This window comes from Dendropsophus ebraccatus, chromosome 4, assembly GCF_027789765.1.
Source record: "Dendropsophus ebraccatus isolate aDenEbr1 chromosome 4, aDenEbr1.pat, whole genome shotgun sequence".
NCBI lineage: Eukaryota > Metazoa > Chordata > Amphibia > Anura > Hylidae > Dendropsophus > Dendropsophus ebraccatus.
Genome location: NC_091457.1, coordinates 17,934,246 through 17,958,508, shown reverse-complemented (window position 1 = coordinate 17,958,508; position 24,263 = coordinate 17,934,246). Strand labels below are relative to the sequence as shown.

Below are 24,263 nucleotides of genomic sequence, written 5' to 3'. Positions count from 1 at the left end.
TAGTTGTACAACGCGGCCTCCCACTTCTTTTTCTACTCTGGTTAGAGCCTGTTTGTGCTGTCCTCTGAAGGGAGTAGTACACACCGTTGTAGGAAATCTTCAATTTCTTAGCAATTTCTCGCATGGAATAGCCTTCATTTCTAAGAACAAGAATAGACTGCCGAGTTTCAGATAAAAGTTCTATTTTTCTGGCCATTTTGAGCGTTTAATTGACCCCACAAATGTGATGCTCCACAAACACAATCTGCTCAAAGGAAGGTCAGTTTTGTAGCTTCTGTAACAAGCTAGACTGTTCTCAGATGTGTGAACCTGATTGCACAAGGGTTTTCTAATCATCAATTAGCCTTCTGAGCCAATGAGCAAACACATTGTACCATTAGAAGACTGGAGTGATAGTTGCTGGAAATGGGCCTCTATACACCTATGTAGATATTGCACCAAAAACCAGACATTTGCAGCTAGAATAGTCATTTACCACATTAGCAATGTATAGAGTGTATTTCTTTAAAGTTAGGACTAGTTTAAAGTTATTTTCATTGAAAAGTACAATGTTTTTCCTTCATAGATAAGGACATTTCAATGTGACCCCAAACTTTTGAACGGTAGTGTACTTAAGAATGGGGTCGCTTACAAATTGGAGAGATCTTTAGAAAACAGTGTGGCTAAACATATACAGATCAATGGCCGGTCCCCGACTAAGTATAATCAGACCTCCTATATCAGATCAAAAATGTATATGAATATCAGACCCCAGGGAGGCTTCCTAAATATACAGTATAGCAACCAAAGGGGTGGACTTACCAAACTGTGTTATACATGCTTGTCTTTTAATGGAACCTGTCGCTTAAAGGGGTACTGTCTTTCAAATGAGCTGGTGTCAGAAAGTTTATATATATATATATATATATATATATATATATATATATATATATTTAAAAATATCCAGTCTTCCAGAACTTATCAGCTGCTGTATGTCCTGCAGGAGGTGGTGTATTCTTTTCAGTCTGACACAGTGCTCTCTGCTTCCACCGCTGTCCATGTCAGGAACTGTCCAGAGCAGTAGAAATCCCTGTAGAAAACCTCTACTCCTCTTGGCAGTTCCTGACATGGACAGAGGTGGCAGCAGAGAGCATTATGTCAGACTGGAAAAAAATACACCACTTCCTGCAGGACATGCAGCAGCTGATAAGTACTGAAAGACTGGAGATTTTATTTTATGACAAATCTATATAACTTTCTGACACCAGTTGATTTAAGAGAAAACTTTTTTTTTGCTGGAGTATACCTCTATCTTAATATGAGATACCAGACCCTTATATCAATATCAGACTTGCTCTGTTACACTGTGCTGCGGCTGCAACGCTACTGACGCAGGCAGCTTCCTTAAGTATAATGTGTATTCTAATGGTAACGTATATTATATAGATATCAGAGGAGGCTCAGTATCACTAGTGATATGTAACTGTGCCATGACCAGGGCTTGTGCTACCCTGCAGTTCCCAACACAACCACTGGTGGCAGCAGAGAGGCAGGTTATAAATAGGGTGTCTCCTGGTAAACCCTTTAGAGGTGACATATCTGCATACAGCCCCTTGAAGCCAATAGTCTTGGAGACAGAGACCTCTAACACTGATATCAGCACTGCTGCGCCGGCCCGCTATGTCCTTCTGTTGTCGGGATTGATTACCAAGGTCTATTGCCAGAGCTGTTAATTGATGACGGTTCACATGACTCCTGTGCCGGATGTTCAGGAAGGCTCCGACCTGTGAATTATAGATGGGAAGATGCCGCGTATCCCTGGAAACCTTGTTTTTTATTATAACCCTGTATTAATAATTAATGGCTGTATCTAGGATGATGGGGGTGGGGAAGGGCTATGGCTGCCAGATCAATCAGATACTCCCTATGAGTTAGAATACCACTGTAGCTTTCCTTGCTGTCCTATATAAAGCCACAGATTGGAGTATAAGATATATGGTGCTGAATTAGAATGGCAAATTAAAAGAATGTTGAATTTTCCCTTTGTTCTCGGAAGATAAGCTGCTGCCGGAGATGTCTGGCAGCGGCATACCTAATTCTGCAGACGTGAGTGCTCTGCTGGGAGAGACGAGCTACTGTTTACTGCTTACCATATAGCATATACCATATACCATATAGCAGCACCTGCCTACAAGTAGTATATCTGATCAATAAAGAGTAAGGTTCCCCATAAGGATTCCTCCAGGGTAGAGAGTAGCTATAAAGATCATCTATTGGCCTTGAGAACCCAACATTTCTATGGGTTTCCACAAGGGTAGCACATGATTTTGATAGAAAAAATGTAATACTTAGTTTCACCAGTTGAGGTGCTGCAGGGAAACTGAACCCTTCCTGCTAAATTCCCTCACAGATTACAGGTGTAGGACCCCTTTAAGTGGATAGATTTTGCTAGGAAACTTGAAAACATGCGTCCAGGAAGCGAGATATGCTGCAGCTCCGGGGAATTGATCAGTTATCAGCTTTTAGTGTAGCAATAATAATAATCTTATTATAGTGGTGATAATGGTGATGCCTGGTTGTTGTGGTTTATGAGCACGTCTGCTGGGTCGCATCCAGATGATGTTTTTATACTTTGGTCCTAAGAGGATCGGTGCGGCGTTGGTGACTGTATTCACACACACCAATTTATGGGGGAAACAAGCACAATTTCATAGAATGGGGTTATTGCACTATGTATATGATTGTATGCAAGCCCCATTCAAATGAATGGGATGGTAAATATAGCCAGGTTGGTATGCATCGAAACTCTTCATAGTCACCAGAGTGACCAGAGCTCTTTGCCAGTAGTACTCACACCTGGACTTCCTTTCCCTTACTTCTCTGGCCAATCACATCACATGCTCCTCCCTGCTATGCCATGACTACAGTTACCGTCATGTCTGGACAGCAAAATCTTTGACGGGAACTGTTTTGCAACAGCTGGAGGACCAAAAGTTTGACACCTCTGGCCTAGATCATCTTCAACATACATAGACTAGGCTTTCTCAGGCTCCCTCCCTGTTCTTTTCTGCACATAGGTCATGTGTTCTGTCCTGATCTAGCCGTTACTAGAGACAGATTTCCTCTAACAATAGGCAGTGGGCAGCAGATAGCAAGAAAGGGAGAGACCTAGTGGCCAAGATGTTAGAGCTGTTTTTCTAAAGAGTTGAGTTAGACATCATTCATGCTAATAAATGGGAATAAGTTGTTTAAAGTGATGGTGACCATTCTCGAAGAAATCGGCCATGTTTTCTTAACAAACGTTGGCTTTCTGTTTGCCTTTGATGTCATATGGTGGCCTGTCCTTGTGCCATAATTCATTGCTGTACATCAGAGCTATATTCTTAAATCTGTGGCAAAACTACAACTCCCAGCATGCCGCAACAATGACAGGTCGAGGAACCTTCTCTTCATTTCTATGTAAGCTAGTCATACAGTTCATTGTTATCAGACATACTTGTGTATGTGGGTGTAAGGAAAATGATTCTGGAAAGAAATTGGGCTGCCATAATAACGCAGATAACAGACTTTTATTTCTCCAAATGGGATCAGGTTGTTCATGGGAAGGAACGTGTTATCTGACGATGTCATTCACCCTCCAGTGACGGGCTGTAAACCGGGCCCGGCCATAAATGTCAGGCGCATACAGGTGCCGCCAGGGCTCCGCGGTCACATGGACCCTAATGTTTGCTTTATTTATTTACTACGACTCCCTCGGCTTTGGCCATGGATTCTTCCATCAGGGAGACTTTATATTTCCAGCACAGGTTACTGTCGGGCAGAACTCGATGACGAACTCAGGTAACCCGATGACGAATTCATTTCACCTGCGGACTGAAGGAAGCCAAGGAGAATAAAGCATGGATTTACTGCTTACTAGGAATGTGAGTGCAGTCACTCCATGGTATAGCCGTATAATGCAGCTGCCATGGGGTTGTTAGGTGGTAACAGCAGTTGGTGTTTCGAATGGGCACTTGCCGTGGTGGCCAAGAGTGGTGATGCCCACCCTTGGGTATCCTAGCACTGGGCTATTTTATGCATATGGGCATATCGGAAGCGGAATCCGTTTTTCTTTGAGCTTGGAATTCCTCCTGTAAATATGAGCAGAGCAATGTTCCGTTATGTTCAATGGGATTTCCGATCTTTTGTTCACACTGCAGAATTTTCAAGCAGAATTTTATACCGCAAATCCACTTTCCGCCCAAAGAATTGATAAATCAATTCTTTGGGCGGATTCTGCTAAAAGAATTCTATAGAAGTCAAAGGGGCTTGAATTCCGTTTACATTCTGCTTGCATTCCGCTCGAAATCTGCTCCTATTCTGCCTGAGCTGAATAGGCAAGGAATTTCAAGCAGAAAACTTTAATTCCTCGCTTATTCCTCAGTGTGAACATACCCTACAGGTATGTTCACACTACGGAATCCAGGCAGATTACCCACCGCGGATACTGCAGCTCGCCCCTGCTCACAGCCGCGCGCATCTCCATTCTATGGTTGGGCGAATTCCGACGTCTGTCCAAAGAATGTACCTGTTTGTTCTTTGGATGGATGGCGGAAACAATAACACCACTGTATAAAGAGCAAATATTATCACCATACATATTACCGCTATATTGTTACTGACCAAATCCTGTATACTGAGACCGATACTACCAATAATAACAGTATACAAAGGGAACATATTACCTCAACAACATAAAAACTATTAACTCCATGCTGTTACTCACCAACTTCAGTTTACTTAAACAGTACCAGCTTAAAAGGGACAAATACAGACTAATACCATCAATGCTGCTGAATAAAATCCACTGTACAAAGAGCAATATCACATCATACAGTGACCATGTAAAGGTAGATCCTGGTTCTACACAGGTTCTGCAGACCATATAAGTGATTACAGTGCAGGTACATCCAGTGACTCACAGGGGTCCTCTTCTCTGAGTGAATCACACTCTCTGATTCGCTCATGCTTCCTTTTCTTCTCCATCTGCCTGGGCCATCATGAGGACTTCGCCCTGGCATGACTTGTCGCCACAGGATCTGCCAGACAAACGTTTTAGGATGCTCACTCTCGCATTACCCTCATCTCTATACAACTTCCTCATAAGTATTGGCCGTCTATTAAATCCGCTTTATGTACCATACACTATTAGGCCCCTTTGTGCATCTCCAATATAGAATTAGGCCCCTCTGTGCAGCCCCTATACAGTAGATAGCCCCTTATCTGCAGCCCCCACACAACAGATGTATGGTGGACTTCTTTTACGTTTACCCTCGGCCATGTAGGTGGTAATTTGTGATGCCATCACTGTAGTAGTGCACAGGTGTGATGGTGATAACTGCTTTGTATGGTTTGTTGTCCCCAAATGGTCGGTAACCTCCGGACTTGTTGCGGGTCCCTTGGGCACTTGTCACAGCAACCAGGAGTGGTAGTAGACCCAACGGGATGTCGGTACCGCCACCCACAAAGAAGGGGAAAGATAACCCAAGGTGGAGAGTGGTGCGTTTGGGGTTGCAGGTGCAGTAATACAAGACAGAGTCCAGTGCGTTTCATCCAAAAATAGAACAGTTTACTGGATAACGTTGCAAATAGACAGTACACCCTATGCAGATCTTGATGCAAACTTGGGTGCTGACAATGAAGTAGACTTAGTGCTTTTAGGACTAGGTGCTTGAAGAGAGTAAGAGATTTGCTAGAGGTAATAGTGCTTTGTAGAGGTAGAAATAAGAGGAGAGGGGTTACCAGAGGAGCCCTTGCCTAATGTAGATTCTGCACTCTGCCGGAACTGTAGTGTAGATATGAGTAGATAAGTGATACTCGTACTCACGTTTAGACAATGTCTGATCGCCTTCTACCCCCTGGTGTCATAGAACCCGTCCTTGGTGGGTAGCAAAAGCACCATTTGTCAGTTAACTGGTTGTAGCAGGTGCCCAAGTCTTCCCAGTCGACCTGCGCTGCGCAGTAGGATACATAGGATACGTAGACCTGGTAGCTTTGTCCTACTTGTTTTAGGTGTCTGCCCTCCATTTTTAGAGAGGTTCTTGGCGTGGGCAAGATTTTTCCTAAGTGGCTACTCTCCCCTATTTGGACTTAGAACTTCATATTAGGAATAGTGGTTGTGTGGTGGACTGCAGGTGTTTGCTTTTGTCAGCTCAGCTGGTGATGTTAGTGTCGTCCAGCACACAGGTGTGATGTTGGTACCTGCTTGTTGTATGGATGGCTGTGTTCCCCAAATGGTCAGTAACCCGCCTTGTTGTTGTGGGTCCCTTGGGCTCTTGTCAAGGCAGTCCTAAGTGGCAACTGACCCACCCGGACTGTCGGTACTACCATCCACAGAGAGGGGAAAAATAACCCAAGGTGTGCGGTTGTGTGTATAGGTGCCAGTGCGGATAGAAGATGACAGAGTCCCGGTAATCTAAAAATATAACAGTTTTACTGTCAGGCTTTTCAATATAACAGTACATGTTTCTTAAGTGGATCAATCTTTACACACTGAAGTGCTTGACCTTTGTGCTGAAGGAGATAAATGAGAGCAGTAAGAAAAAGAGGTAGTTGTAGCGGTGCTTGTAGAGTAGAGTGGAGTAGAGAAGAGAAAAGAAGAGGAGTTGGCCAGAGGAGCCCTAACCCAGTGTAGCAATGTACTCTGCTGGAAGCTGAAGATATCTTTGTAGTGAAGTGTTACTTGTACTTGTGTATAGACTTTGGTCTGGCCACCTTCTGCCCCCTGGTATCGTCAAACCCATCCCAGTAGGGTAATACAAGCCCCAGCCATGGGTTTCTAGGTGTAGCTAGGTGTCCGAGGTGTCCCAGTTACCTGCACTGCGCGTGCAGTGTCCCAGAACAGAGTATTTTTCTGTGACTTTATGTCTGCACCTTTATTGTGGTCAGTTCTTTTCTGGAAATATGGGCCCACTGCAAACTGTGTATATTATGTCACCCCTCTCAGTATTCAGGTCTGCTATTTCATTTATTTCTCATGCATATTCAGTTATCAGTGCCTAATGGTGTGATGATGCAATGGCTTGGTGAGTCACGTGACTGTTCTCCGGCTGCCATAGTAACCTCAATAGCCATCGAACTTTGGCTGGGGAATGCTATGTCACTTCCTGTCTACCTCAGTCCTTTCCTCCACCTTCAAGAGGGAAGGCTGTGTGTGTCTTCTCTCCACCTTCAGGGGAGAAGGGTGTGTGTTGCTGCTGCTCCTGTGTCACAAGGCCGCAACCCTGCGGTAGCTTCTCCTGTACTGACCAGAAGTGCTCCGGTCCAGTCGGGACCTGTTTCTCCTTCTCAAGATTCTCAAGATTCTTCAAGATTCTCATCTCTAACAAAGATCTGGGTGTTGCTTTTCAGTCACTATTCCCATCATCATCTATTATCATAAACAGCAAGTATTCATTTCAACTCCATTCCGCCCAGTATCATATCTCCGGCACTACTACTCCCATCATTCAGTCTCCTTACTACAAGTAACGCTATCATCACAGCCTATTGCAGCATCACCCATTACTCCGTTATACTCAAGTTATATCCAAGTCTGCCTTATTCCTGGTTGCATCCAGAGAGACTGTTGTTATTGATTACCACGTTGCAATAAACGCACAACTACCGTTGTTTCTGAACCCTGGCATTGGTCTAGTTATTGGTGCCTTGACTAGGGACAACGAAGAATTGCCTGGGCCCCGCATGGTCAGGTTCCCGTGGGTCAGTCAGCTCCCCTCGTGCCTATACCGTGACATAACATCTGGCAACTGGCTGCCCGGGTCCTACCCAGTACTACCACCTACTACTTCCCTCATCGGGTTAGCCCCAACGCAATAGGATACGTAAGCCTTCTGTACTGGCTGTTTTATCCTATCAATGCTAGTTCCTTCTGTGGTCAGGATACTGCCCTGCTCCTTGTAGATGTGTTCATGGCGTAGATCAGGGTGTTCCTTGGTGGCCTCTCCCTTTAGTGGGCTTAGCACTGCATAATAAGTATAGTAGTCGTACTAAAAGAACTATTGGTTTTTATCTGCATCTGTACACTAAGGGAACCAGACTTAGCTCCGGCTAACTTACTCCTCCTACAGGGGGGTGAGTGTGTGTAGAGAGCAGGGATAGGTAGAGAGAGAGAAAGCACCTCCTATTGGTCAGCACAAAACACATGGTACAACAACATTAACCATAGCTTTCCTCAGCTGTGCATATAAGAAAATACACTTAAAAGAAACACTGTCACCTAGTGGTGAAATTTTAGAATACCTCATCACCACTTAACCTGAAGTGAGACCTGTGTGACAGGTGCTTAGGACATTAACAGTGGGATACCACAGTTGCTTGTATAGAGAAATCTCTGAGTAGCATCTGTCTTTGGTCCCTATCAGGGGTCCTGGCCAAAGCCAGGCCCTGCTTAACTTCTGCAGGAACTTGGTTCTGTTGTGCCCTCTCTCACTAAAACCAAACTCATTTCCTTCACCAGTTTACCTCCTCTACAGGGGCTATCCTCAGGGGCGTAGCTAATGTCTCCTGGGCCCTGGTGCGAGAGGCCAACTTGGGCCCCCCCCCCCCCCCTCCTTTCACGACCAAGTGATGCTACTGTTGTGTGTGTGTATATTATATATATATATATATATATATATATATATATATATACACACACAGTGGTGCCTTGGATTATGAGCATAATTCGTTCCAGGACCGTGCTTGTAATCCAAATCCACTCTTAAACCAAAGCAAATTTTCCTATAAGAAATCATGTAAATGCAGACAATTGGTTCCGCACCCCAAATATATTTATTATTCTGTACTGTACAGTAATGGAGAGGATGTGAAACACAAGGGCGGAGAGACTGCAGGGAGCATGAAGGAATGAGCAGGGCAGATGTGGGCACATACATGCAGCACTCTCTGTCCGGGGAGAGAGGGGTTACAGCTATGGAGAGATTACCTCCACAGTCCTGTCCCCTGATGTAAGCCCCAGCCTGAAGGGGATCTGCTATGATTTGGAAGGTGTTTAGAGTACAGTGCTGTAGACCCCGCTATGCAGGCCATGCCCCTTCTCCACTCGCTCTCCCACCCAATACAGGAAGTTCTTAAACCAAAGCAATGTTCTTAAACCAAGTCACAATTTTGAAAAACTGTGAGCTCTTAAACCAAAACGCTCTTAAACGAAGTTACTCTTAAACCAAGGTACCACTGTATGTATATATATATATATATATATATATATATATATATATATACACACACACACACACACACCAAGACAGATATTACCTATTACCGCCATACTGTTACCGACCAAATCCTGTATACTGAGACCAATATTACCAGTATATAGGGAGGAAACATTACCGCCACACCACAACCACTACCATCACCACCATATTGTTACTGACCAAATCCAGTATACTAAATCACCTCATCCAGTCATATAGAGGTGGCCCCAGCTCTACACAGGCTCTATACACCATATACATTACAGTGCAGTTATATCAGGTGACTCACAGGAGACGTCTTTTCTGATCGGAGTTCTTTCCTTTTCATCATCTTCTCCATCTGTCCTGGGCCGTTATGAGAACTTCTCCGAGCCACGAATCCACAGAATCTGCCAGACAGACATATTAGGCTCCACACTCTGGCACCATCCTCATCTCTCTACACACTGCACATCTGTACTGTCCCCTTTACACCCTCATTTAGTGGGTAGCCCTGACTCTGTGACCTCCTAATAATATATGCCCCCCTCTGTGTATTCCCTCTCCCCCTATGTTGCCCCCCCAAATAGATGGCCCCCTCCCTTATAGATGGCCCCCTCTACCCCCTCCCTTATAGATGGCCCCCTCTACCCCCTCCCTTATAGATGGCCCCCTATACCCCCTCCCTTATAGATGGCCCCCTCTCTCCTCACCCTCCCTTATGGATGGTCCCCTCTCCCCCCACCCTCCCTTATAGATGGTCCCCTCTCCCCCCACCCTCCCTTATAGATGGTCCCCTTCCCCCCCCCCCACCCTCATAGATGGCCCCCTCCTTCCCCCCACCCTCATAGATGGCCCCCTCCTTCCCCCCACCCTCATAGATGGCCCCCTCCTTCCCCCCACCCTCATAGATGGCCCCCTCCTTCCCCCCCACCCTCATAGATGGCCCCCTCTTTCCCCCCACCCTCATAAATGGCCCCCTCTTCCCCCCCACCCTCAGATGCCCCCCTCCTTCCCCCCCACCCTCATAGATGCCCCCCTCCTTCCCCCCACCCTCATAGATGCCCCCCTCCTTCCCCCCCACCCTCATAGATGCCCCCCTCCTTCCCCCCCACCCTCATAGATGCCCCCCTCCTTCCCCCCCACCCTCATAGATGCCCCCCTCCTTCCCCCCCACCCTCATAGATGGCCCCCTCCTTTCCCCCCACCCTCATAGATGGCCCCCTCTTTCCCCCCACCCTCATAGATGGCCCCCTCCTTTCCCCCCACCCTCATAGATGCCCCCCTCCTTCCCCCCCACCCTCATAGATGCCCCCCTCCTTCCCCCCCACCCTCATAGATGGCCCCCTCCTTTCCCCCCACCCTCATAGATGGCCCCCTCTTTCCCCCCACCCTCATAGATGGCCCCCTCTTTCCCCCCACCCTCATAGATGCCCCCCTCCTTCCCCCCCCACCCTCATAGATGCCCCCCTCCTTCCCCCCCACCCTCATAGATGCCCCCCTCCTTCCCCCCCACCCTCATAGATGGCCACCTCCTTTCCCCCCACCCTCATAGATGGCCCCCTCTTTCCCCCCACCCTCATAGATGGCCCCCTCTTTCCCCCCACCCTCATAGATGGCCCCCTCTTTCCCCCCACCCTCATAGATGGCCCCCTCTTTCCCCCCACCCTCATAGATGGCCCCCTCTTTCCCCCCACCCTCATAGATGGCCCCCTCTTTCCCCCCACCCTCATAGATGGCCCCCTCTTTCCCCCCACCCTCATAGATGGCCCCCTCTTTCCCCCCACCCTCATAGATGGCCCCCTCTTTCCCCCCACCCTCATAGATGGCCCCCTCTTTCCCCCCACCCTCATAGATGGCCCCCTCTTTCCCCCCACCCTCATAGATGGCCCCCTCTTTCCCCCCACCCTCATAGATGGCCCCCTCTTTCCCCCCACCCTCATAGATGCCCCCCTCCTTTCCCCCCACCCTGCAGGCTGATAAAAAACAAAACTTAACTCACCTGACATCGCGCTCCCACGTTGATCCTCACTCCTCCTGGTCTGTCCCCGGCTGCTGCGCGGCTGCCGGGGGTGTCGCGTCTTATCCCCGGCAGCGCGCGCATCCCAGAACTCCCTGCGCGCCGGAAACCGGAAGTCAGGGCCCAAGGCGCGCAGGGAGTTCTGGGATGCGCGCGCTGCCGGGGGTAAGACGCGACACCCCCGGCAGCCGCGCAGCAGCCGGGGGAAGACGGAGCCCGACTCTTGTGACCGCAAGCAAAACAATGCTTGCGGTCACAAGAGTGATTGATCGGGGGGCCCCGCGGGCCCCCCTTGTGGCGGGCCCGGTCGCGGCGGCGACCCCCGCGACCACGGTGGCTACGCCACTGGCTATCCTAAACCCTCCTGTGAGTGGTGGGGAGGAGTGTGGATAAGAGAGAGGGAGAAGAAGATAGGATAGATAGAAGAAGCACACGTGAGTGGTCAGCATAGAAACACATGACACAATATAGTTAACCCATTTTGCTCCTTCAGCTGTGTATAGGAAATACATATAAATAGTAGTGACACCTAGTGGGGAAAATAAAGCACCACATCTACCACTTTTACCTAAGTGCACGACTGGAGTGCATAAACAACAACAGCCACATGCTGCTCCCATTGAGTAGATGGCCCCCATATGCAGGCCCTTTATACAGTTGATACCCTCCTCTGTGGTACTCCCATATAGTAGATGGCCTCCATACAGTAGACCCCCCCATGCTGCTCCAATACAGTAGATATCACAGTTATCCCTTAGATACACCCCTGCACATGCTCAGCAGAATTCCCTTAGATACACCCCTGCACATGCTCAGCAGCATCCCCTTAGATACACCCCTGCACATGCTTAGCAGCATCCCCTTAGATACACCCCTGCACATGCTCAGCAGCATCCCCTTAGATACACCCCTGCACATGCTCAGCAGCATCCCCTTAGATACACCCCTGCACATGCTCAGCAGCATCCCCTTAGATACACCCCTGCACATGCTCAGCAGCATCCCCTTAGATACACCCCTGCACATGCTCAGCAGCATCCCCTTAGATACACCCCTGCACATGCTCAGCAGCATCCCCTTAGATACACCCCTGCATATGCTCAGCAGCATCCCCTTAGACACACCCCTGCACAGCCATTACTCACCATGGCCACACAATGGCTTTAGCTTGTTGATACATATAATACACATACATACCTCCCAACTTTTGCAAAGAGCAAAGAGGGACATGTGCGCCGCAGTCCCCATAGCCACGCCCCGATAGTGACCCTCCATAGCCACGCCCCTATAGTGACCCTCCATAGCCACGCCCCTATAGCAACCCTCCATAGCCACTCCCCTACAGTCACCACATGCTGCTGACTGAATAGTGCCCTATACAGTATCCAATACCCCCAAGAATGCCCTATATAGTATCCAATCCCCCATATAGCGCCCCACATAGTATCCAATCCCCCCATTATAGTGCCCCACATAGTATCCAATCCCCCATATAGTGCCCTATACAGTATCCAATCCCCCCAAGAATGCCCTATATAGTATCCAATCCCCCATATAGCGCCCCACATAGTATCCAATCCCCCCATTATAGTGCCCCACATAGTATCCAATCCCCCATATAGTGCCCCACATAGTATCCAATCCCCCACATAGTGCCCCACATAGTATCCAATACCCCATATAGTGCCCCACATAGTAGCCAATGCCCCCATATAGTGCCCCACATAGTAGCCAATGCCCCCATATAGTGCCCCACATAGTAGCCAATCCCCCCATATAGTGCCCCACATAGTAGCCATTCCCCATATAGTGCCCCACATAGTAGCCAATCCCCCCATATAGTGCCCCACATAGTAGCCAATCCCCCCATATAGTGCCCCACATAGTAGCCAATCCCCATATAGTGCCCCACATAGTAGCCAATCCCCATATAGTGCCCCACATAGTAGCCAATCCCCCCATATAGTGCCCCACATAGTAGCCAATCCCCCCATATAGTGCCCCACATAGTAGCCAATCCCCCATATAGTGCCCCACATAGTAGCCAATCCTCCCCTTTGTGTGGCCCGACCAGAAAAACAATAAACCAGTAACTCACCTATCCGCCAGTCCCAGCAGCTCCTCTCCCGGCAGAGCGCGCACTCCCGTCATCCTCCGGGGCGGGCAGCGGGGTATACAGACACTGACTGCCGGAAGTAATTCATGATAGAGGCTGCAGGTCACTTCCGGCACAGTCAGTGTCTGTATACCACATATAATGCGGGACACTGGGTGCCGTTCCGGGACCGCGGGACAGCACCCCGAAAACGGGACTGTCCCGCGGAATCCGGGACAGTTGGGAGGTATGCACATATTACAATACCATTCTTACCCTGCTTCATACAGACTCTTCATAGAGTTTCATGTGGGTTCGGGAGCATATGATGGATGACAGGTGCAATCCCCAGCACAGATAAATATTAATGGATCACCTAAAGTTTCCAGTTACCCTCTGAGCTGGGACATTGCAGGAGGGCGCACCGGGACATCTGGCAGGAGGCAGAGAATATCTGACCTCAGGCTCGGGGTGTGCGGCTGCACTGCCTGTTAAAGAGACATTTAGAGGAGATCCTCGCCCTCGTTGCTTGCATATCTCCAGGCTCTCTGGTAATGCAGATTATGTTGCTGCTAATATCACATTACAATGCTGTTGACTCCTCAAATGAAAAGTTATTGTTGAGTAGAAACACTTTCCCTCTCTGTCTGTGTCCATACTGCCTGGTTATCCTATATATAATACTGGTGACTTCCTATGGGGCCCCTCACCTATCATGTGCCACATATTATACTGGTGTCTTCCTATGGGGCCCCTCACCTATCATGTGCCACATATAATACTGGTGTCTTCCTATGGGGCCCCTCACCTATCATGTGCCACATATAATACTGGTGCCTTCCTATGGGGCCTCAAGGCACACAAACTAAGAGCAAGAGTGGTGCTGTTTCTAGAATAAAGTAGCTATGTTTTTTTTTAATCCCAGGTAACCCTTTAATTAAAAATCGCAAGTCAGTACTCAAGTCGGTACTTATCAGGTTGTGTATTCTTTTCAGTCTGACACAGTGCTCTCTGCTGCCACCTCTGTCTATGTCAGGAACTGTCCAGACCAGGAGAGGTTTTCTATGGGGATTTGCTGCTGCTCTGGACAGTTCCTGACATGGACAGAGGTGGCAGCAGAGAGCACTGTGTCAGACTGGAAAGAATACACCACTTCCTGCAGTACATACAGCAGCTGATGAGTACTGGAAGACTTGAGATTTTTAACTAGAAGTAAATTACAAATCGATATATATCTCTGACACCAGTTGATTTGAGATAAAGAAAATCCCTGGCATACCCCTTTAATTATCAGTGATGATGATGATTAACAACTACATGCCAGCCAGAAAGCCTCCACTCTCACCTGGGTCCCTGTACTGTTCTGAAAAGTTCTGGAAAAAAAAGTTATTGCATGTCCAAGTCAAGAGCTGGATCTTTCCAATTTTTCTTTAAAAGAAAACAAAAGTAAAATTAATCCATTATATATATATACATATATATATATATATATATATATTGGGTTTATCCTTATAAAGGTGAGGGAGTCCTGTCCCTGTCACTCCCATACCACCAGTCCTCCCAGTGCTCTGTCCCAGCGGGTGCACAGAGTTCAGGAAACACAGAAATCCCGGCAATCCAGGTAAATAAAGAACCAATTAGTGTTTGAGTAAAGTCTAAAGAATGTTATGGGTCAGTGACACGGTGTTGCACAAGGTAAAAGTGAGGTCCCCGCTGCAGGATGATTCAGGAGAAGAACATTTAAAGTAGTAGGAAACCCACCCTTCTCTGTATGCAATCGTGTTGCCATCACATACTGATCCTATTAAATTCCTCTAAATCCAGTGTTACTCATTGCTGTCTAAATACATAGCCTACTTCCTACTGATTCACTCACAAGTCTAACTATAATTAATGCCGTCATATAATGAACATACATATGGTTCTGTTCACCTCTGCATTGGGGGTTTATTTGAAAGCTTATTGACAGAATCTCTTACATTTAGGCTATGTTCACACTGCGTATGATTCCTGCCGTAGTGCGAACAGCGAATATACGCACGTAGTTTTGAGGTTGATGCGTTCGCTTGAAAGTATACAATATACGCCCGCACAATGCACACCACGTTTGAGCTTATGGCCGGATCGTATGCGGCGCCGTGAAAAATGAACAAGACCATTGTTTGAGGACGGAGCTGTTGAAACTCACGGCCGTGGATTTCCATGCGGTCCCGTACGGAGTACTTATTTCAGCCAAATTGAACTTGATTTTTTGATCCAAAAGGTTCTGTGTGGTTTACGGGGCTGGGCGAAGATTTCCAAGTAAATGACCTGCCTCAGATCGCTTCGAAACAAGCTAGGGAAGCATAACTGTACTACGAGCGTATGTTCGCGGTTCGTACGCATCCGGCCGCATGTTGATTTTTCCCACACCCATAGTTTCAGCCGCACATGTACAGAGCGGGGGCGGACATGTAAAAAGTCTTTTTTTAAGACCAACAGTGACACTTTAATAGAAAAATAGCAGAGCCTGCGGTACTATTTATTTTACTAAAATAATGGACACCATGACGGAATCCACCAGTCTTCGTTATAAGTCATTAGAGTCCCTCGTGTGATGTCCAACATGTGATGGATCCATTTACAGCTTGACATGACGGACCCAAAAAACTGAATTTATGATGGAAACACAGCCTTACTGTAATACACAAAATTAATGCCACCATTTAGTGCATATTAACAACACTAATATACTCTACACATAACTATCGCAACCATGTCATGCACATAAATAATGGCACCATCTAATGCACAGAAAAAGGACTCTTGTACTGTACACATGCATTATGCTACCATGTAGTACACATAAATAACACTGCCATGCTGTACACACAACTACTGCAACAACACAATGCACATAGGGTACACACTGTCATACTGTAATGCCACCATATAGTGCCTATTAATAACTGCCACACTGACTGTTCACATAACTACTGTAACCATATAGTGCGCATAACCCATGGTACACCATACTAATGCCACATGAATAAAACTGCCATACTGTACACATATCTACAGCATCCATATAGTGCACATAAATACCACTCCCTTACTGTACACATAACTAATGCTACAATGCAGTATATATAAATAATATTCCCATACTGAACACATAATTACTTCAACTATAAAGTGCACATACTGTAAGTAATCCTGACATACTGTACACATAACTAATGCCACCAGTAAATAACAGTGACAAACTGTACATATGAGAACTGCAGCTAAAGAGTACAGATACATAACATCAACATAATGTTAACTTAACTAATGGCCCTATATAGGATCCATAAACAACACTACCATAATGTGCACATAAATAATGACACCATATAGCACCCATAAATAATATTGCCATGCTGTGCACATAACTATTGCAACTATATAGTGCCCTAACTATCACTGTCATGCCTTATGCATAACTACTTCAACCATACAGTGCACTGCCATATTGTACGCATAACACATACCACCATATATTGTCCATAAATAACACTGCAGTACTGTAAACATAACACCATATAGTGCCCTTAAAACACTTCAGTACTGTAAAAAAACTAATGCCACCATATATTGCCCAAAAATAACATTGCCATACTGTACACATAACTAATGCCAATATAGAGTGCCATAAATAACACCACAGTACTTTATACATAACTAACACCTTTATATAGTGCCACTGCAGTACTATAAACGTAACCATGCAACTATATAGTGCCATAACTAATGATGCAATACCATACATATAACTAAAGCCACCATATAGCACCCATAAATAATATTGCCATGCTGTGCACATAACTATTGCAACTATATAGTGCCCTAACTATCACTGTCATGCCTTATGCATAACTACTTCAACCATACAGTGCACTGCCATATTGTACGCATAACACATACCTCCATATATTGTCCATAAATAACACTGCAGTACTGTAAACATAACACCATATAGTGCCCTTAAAAACACTTCAGTACTGTTAAAAAATCTAATGCCACCATATATTGCCCACAAATAACATTGCCATACTGTACACATAACTAATGCAACTATATATTGCTGTAACTAACACTCCAGTACTATACACATAACTAATGCCACCATATCGTGCCATAAATAACACCACAGTACTTTATACATAACTAACACCATTATATAGTGCCACTGCAGTACTATACACGTAACCATGCAACCATATAGTGCCATAACTAATGATGCAATACCATACATATAACTAAAGCCACCATATAGTGCCCATAAATAACATTGCCATGCTATACAAAGAACTAATGCTACCATATAGTGTCATTAATAACATTGCCATGCTATACAAATAACTAATGCCACATATAGTGCCCAAAAATAACATTGCCATACTATACAAATAACTAATGCCAGCATATAGTGCCATAAATAACATTGCCATACTATACACATAATTAATACTGTCATATAGTGCCCATAAATAACACTGCAGTACCATACAGATAGCTAATACCGCCATAATGCCCATAAATAACACTGCAGTACCATACACATAACAAATGCTACCATATAGTGCCCATAAATAACATTGCCATACTATACACATAATTAATACCACCATATAGTGCCCATAAATAAGACTGCAGTACTATACACATAACGAATGCTACCATATAGTGCCCATAAATAACACTGCAGTACCATACAGATAACTAATACCGCCATAATGCCCATAAATAACACTGCAGTACCATACAGATAACTAATGCTACCATATAGTGCCCATAAATATCATTGCCATATTATACACATAATTAATACCGCCATATTGTGCCCATAAATAACACTGCAGTACCATACAGATAACTAATGCTACCATATAGTGCCCATAAATAACATTGCCATATTATACACATAATTAATACCGCCATATTGTGCCCATAAATAACACTGCAGTACCATACAGATAACTAATACGCCACAATGCCCATAAATAACACTGCAGTACTATACAGATAACTAATGCTACCATATAGTGCCCATAAATATCATTGCCATATTATACACATAATTAATACCGCCATATTGTGCCCATAAATAACACTGCAGTACCATACAGATAACTAATGCTACCATATAGTGCCCATAAATAACATTGCCATATTATACACATAATTAATACCGCCATATTGTCCCCATAAATAACACTGCAGTACCATACAGATAACTAATACCACCATAATGCCCATAAATAACACTGCAGTACCATACAGATAACTAATGCTACCATATAGTGCCCATAAATAACATTGCCATACTATACACATAATTAATACCGCCATATTGTGCCCATTAATAACACTCCAGTACTATACACATAACTAATGTCTCCATAGAGTGCCATAAATAACACTGCAGTACCATACAGATAACTAATGCTACCATATAGTGCCCATAAATAACATTGCCATACTATACACATAAATAATACTGCCATATAGTGCCCATAAATGACACTCCAGTACTATACACATAACTAATGCCACCATATAGTGCCCATAAATGACACTCCAGTACTATACACATAACTAATGCCACCATATAGCGCTACTGTAGAAATACATCTGCAGTACAGTACACTACATAACTACCATGTTAGAACACCCTAAACAGGTACAGAACGGGAACAGTGAATGGTACAATGAGAGCGTGAGCTCATCCGTGAGTCATGGCCGCCCCCTGCTGGTCACTGATCCCTTCTCCTCCAGTCGCCTGGCACGGCGCAGATTGCTTGTTGTAATTTCACAGCCAATGGCCGACATGTTAGAGGACCCGGATTCCTTTATTATGAAAGATAAGGAGAAGTGTGAGGAGACTATCAGCGCTCACCTGCTCGTGGCCTTTCACTACCAGTTACAGTCTTATGCCTTTATGGCTCTTATCATGTTGGTGCTGGATAAGAGCAGTGAGTAACAGGAGGCAGTGTCAGGAGCCGCAGTCCTCCTCGCACAATCATCAGCTCCTGATTGTTCGCCAACAACTTCAATAGTAGTTTTATGAGGCCCCATAAAATGGCATGGAGTGCCAGGACGGTGCAGAGCCACCACCGGGCAGATACCAGCCAGCACAGTGATGACTATACGGCTCTGCCGAGCCACATAAACATGTCGCCTGCCAAGGGAAGACTTATCAGTGTGATAGTGAAATCAGAGCTGATATTAAGACAGTAGCTGAACATGCAATGCACCCGGCGGCGACATCCTCCCGTCATAGGATGACCTTGTGAGAAATGCTATGAGCCCACCGCCGTTCACCTCTGCTACATCTGCACGTAATACCAGCTCTTCTTATGATGCAAATACCGCTATATCCACCTGGATGTACTTATTCTTGCTTTCTAGTAACCCGCAATTTTTTATAAGCATTGAAGAGGTTGAAAAAACAGCGCCACACATGTCCTCAGTTTATGTGTGGTATTACAACTCGGTTCCATTGAAGTTGTAATACAATTCACAACCTTACGCCCAGTATTTCTGCTAAAGGGGTTATCCAGGATTATAAAAACATAGCTGAATTTTTCCCAAAACAGTGCCACCTCCATCCTCAGGTTGTGTGTTGTATTACAACTCAGCTCCATTCACTTCAATGAAACACAGCTGCAATGTAGTGACGCGGTACATACAGCTTTCTCTATTGCACCTGAGTAAGGTAACTCCCTCGGGTTCACACAACTGATATGAAGTATCCACTGCAGTTTGTTTTTTCCCCACTAGGTGTCACTAAAGTGTCTATTGTTTCTTATGCAGGGCTGAAGGAGACCAAGGGTTAACTGTTTATATTTCACATGCTATGTCTTGTCCATTCACAGGTGCAGATGCTTTCCCTCCAGTTTCTATCCTATCCTCTGTTCTTTCTCTATACACACAGCCCCACCAATCACAGGCAGGTAAAGTCAGACCCCTGTGGGAAGGAGTTAATTTCTGGTGAAAGGAGTGTAGGGAGTTGTTGGTTCACTCTAGACCTCGGCAGTCATAGGAATTGACCCCAATGGAACAAAGTTACGGAAAGTCTAGGTATTCCACTGCGCAGTGCAGAACGACTGGGAGGTCTCAGGAGTCTGCTTAACCCAGATAACTAGGTCTGGGGCTCGTATTACCCACTTAGGACGGGTAGCTTGCAACTGTAGGGCAGAAGGCGGTCAGACACAAGTCTAAACGGGAGTACAAGCCATAGAAGGTGTATGGAAAAAAGGATTCAAAAACTGAAGGTGTTTCTGCTGACCTTGTGTTTACCACAATAAGCCCTCCTGCCGAGACCCCCAGTCATCACATGTGATCTGTGGGAACTCATTAAGCATAAATTTTCCATGCAGCACTACCATAAGGGAGATTAAAGGGGGACTCCAGAAAGTCATTTTCTTTCAAATCAACTGGTTTCAGAAAGTTATATAGATTTGTAATTTACTTCTATTTACAAAATTTCCAATCTTCCAGTACTTATCAGCTGCTGTATGTCCTGCAGGAAGTGGAGTATTCTCTCCAGTCTGACACAGCGCTCTTTGCTGCCACCTCTGTCCATGCCAGGAACTGTACAGAGCAAAAGAGGTTTTCTATGGAGATTTGCTACTGCTCTGGACATTTCCTGACATGGACAGAGGTGGCAACAGAGATCAGTGATTCAGACTGGAAATAATACACCACTTCCTGCAGGACATACAGCAGCTGATAAGTATTGGAAAACATGAGATTTTTAAATAAAGGAACATTACAAATCTGTATAACATTAAGCATTACACAGCTCCCACTCACATCCATATTCACATTCTGTATAATGCAGGACAGGATGGGTCCTCCAAAGAGGAAGACGCTCTTTGTAACTATTCTGGATCTTTAATAAGTGTGTACAGAAATGGGTTTTCCAGACTGTAAACATAGTACAAAGTAACTAACTCCACGCATTACATAAACTACCCGACCTTTACCTCCATTCGATGAACTCAGGGGACAGTAACCGATGATATAAAGTCCTTTATAAACTATTATTAATCAATTACCTAATATGAACTGGTATCTACTGGGGGAAGGAGATTCACGAAGGACTGCAGGCTTAAAGCATACCTGCAAATGAATACTAACTCTACAACAAAGTTTGCATACTCAATAATCAATAGTACAAGTGAATATACAAAACTTTATAATATATCTTATAAGAGAAAAATGCCTCTTTTTACATTTATCAGTTACACCCTTTTTTTTCTTCAAATCAACTGGTGCTAGAAAATGCCAGAAATTTGTAAATTGCTTCTACTAAAAAATCTCCAGTTTTCCAGTACTTATCAGCTGCTGGATGTCCTGCAGGAAGTGGTGTATTCTCTTCTGTCTGACACAGTGCTCTCTGCTGCCACCTCTGTCCAGAGCAGAAAAGAAAAAGAAAATCACCAGAGTATCCCTTTAAGAATTTTAAGGATTTTCTTGTTTACTGGGATCAGGTTGGATTGAAGGTAATATAGCGCCATTAAACATCCCCAGACATTTTGTCCTTTGGAGATCCTGATAGCAGCGTGAGATAAGTAAGGGTTGCGGTGGTACCAGGCCGCTGCTATCCACCTACAATCTACCCTTTGATACATACATAGAATATAAACCGAGATCAGGATATCAGATAAAACGTTTTGTCTCACCTGTCTGTGACCTGCTTACCTGCTGTAAAACATCTGACCTGCTGTCATCTGTGATCTTCATGTCAGATATCAGAAACCATGGACCATCTGAGTGACCCTGACCGCTATGACAATCCCACATATTATACAGCAGGGGGCGCCTTATTCATAGTAAAGTGACCAGAGCTGTCGACAGTGCCACATATAGTGTACTGTTATATAATGTAGACCAAAACATACTAAACGGGTACCCAAATCTGAGAGTATTATCACATGCATTGGCCATATAAAATGTCTATATAGCTGCTTATCCAGTGGGGGGCGCTGATATGGTGGCCCTTTTAAGATGACACATCGGAGGTCCAAACATGAAAGAGTCCGGGACATCAAAGGCGCTGATCGGCAATAGCAGCTCACCGCATCAATGATGATCGGAGATGTAGTTCAGAAGACATACTTTTATTTGGGATGACGGGTTTCGAGGCCAAACCTCTTCATCAGACCCATCATACGAACCTGTTCATCATGTATCTGATGAAGAGGTTTGCCTTCATCTCAAATATGATGAGGGTACTGTTGGAGGTTAGCTCTATTATGAGGGTACTGTTGGAGGCTAGCTCTATTATGAGGGTGCTGTTGGAGGCTAGCTCTATTATGAGGGTACTTTTGGAGGCTAGCTCTATTATGAGGGTGCTGTTGGAGGCTAGCTCTATTATGAGGGTACTGTTGGAGGCTAGCTCTATTATGAGGGTGCTGTTGGAGGCTAGCTCTATTATGAGGGTGCTGTTGGAGGCTAGCTCTATTATGAGGGTGCTGTTGGAGGCTAGCTCTATTATGAGGGTACTTTTGGAGGCTAGCTCTATTATGAGGGTGCTGTTGGAGGCTAGCTCTATTATGAGGATACTGTTGGAGGCTAGCTCTATCATGAGGGTGCTGTTGGAGGCTAGCTCTATTATGAGGATACTGTTGGAGGCTAGCTCTATTATGAGGGTACTTTTGGAGACTATGGGGGAGATTTATCAAACATGGTGTAAAGTGAAACTGGCTCAGTTGCCCCTAGAAGAGTCTGTGAGGAATGAAAGGTGGAATCTGATTGGTTGCTAGGGGCAACTGAGCCAGTTTCACTTTACACCATGTTTGATAAATCTAACCCTGGGTCTCTTATGAGGGTACTGTTGGAGGCTAGTTGTATTATGAGGGTACTGTTGGAGGCTAGCTCTATTATGAGGGTACTGTTGGAGGCTAGTTGTATTATGAGGGCACTGTTGGAGGCTAGTTGTATTAAGAGGGTGCTGTTGGAGGCTAGTTGTATTATGAGGGTACTGTTGGAGGCTTGGTCTCTTATGAGGGCATTGTTGGAGGCTAGTTGTATTAAGAGGGTACTGTTGGAGGCTAGCTCGATTATGAGGGTACTGTTGGAGGCTAGTTGTATTATGAGGGTACTGTTGGAAGTTAGCTCTATTATGAGGGTACTGTTGGAGGCTTGGTCTCTTATGAGGGTACTATTGGAGGCTACCTCTATAATGAGGGCACTGTTAGAGAGTATCTTATATGACTTTCTTATATGTGGATACTATTACAGGCTACATTGTGAGAGTCTCTGTTAGGGTACTGAGGCAAAAGCGCTATGGCGCCTAAAACTTGCCATGGTGTGCATGCCATATTAGTTGGAGTTCTGCATTTCCTGTCCGCTGTACTTTTTTTTTATAGCTTATATAACTTAGTGAGTGTAAAAGGTGCGATTGATGGACTTTATTTAGTCAGTAAATTGTATGTTCACAGCTACTGAAATACACAAAAGTACTAATACTGACCGCACTAAGTAAATAATAGGAAGTACTCCTGTATTGATCTGTATTGTACCCTGCATTGACCTTACAGAAATACTCAGCATCAGGATATAGACTGTGAGCAAGACCTTCTAAATGACTCAGTTCCTGCTGCTCAGGGACAATTAGATTAAAAAAATGCTTAATTTTTAAAAATTAATTCAAGTTTATATGCGGCCACCTGATGAAGGGTCCTTTTTGGTCCTGAAACGCTTTGCAAAAGTTTACTTTATGTGTGATCAGCACTGGATTCAGGGTCCAGAATTTCATGTGGTGTGTGTCTGTACTATATACAGGTATGTATGCAGGTACAGTAACTATATACAGGTAGACACCAGCTCTCTGCAGACCATATAAATGATTACAGTGCAGTTACATCCAGTGACTTACAGTTGCTGTCTTCTCTGATCGGAGACATTTTCTTCCTTTCTTTTA

General features: G+C 45.0%; 1 long non-coding RNA gene across 1 annotated transcript in view; it reads right to left on the bottom strand.

Annotated features, from left to right (window-relative positions):
* Positions 1–3,620: 3,620 nt before the first annotated feature.
* LOC138789471 (uncharacterized) overlaps positions 3,621–24,263 on the bottom strand; it is a 58,159-nt gene continuing 37,516 nt past the window's right edge. The window contains exon 3 of the long non-coding RNA XR_011362724.1: positions 3,621–3,852. This is a non-coding gene — a long non-coding RNA (uncharacterized lncRNA). The remainder of the gene's footprint in view (positions 3,853–24,263) is intronic.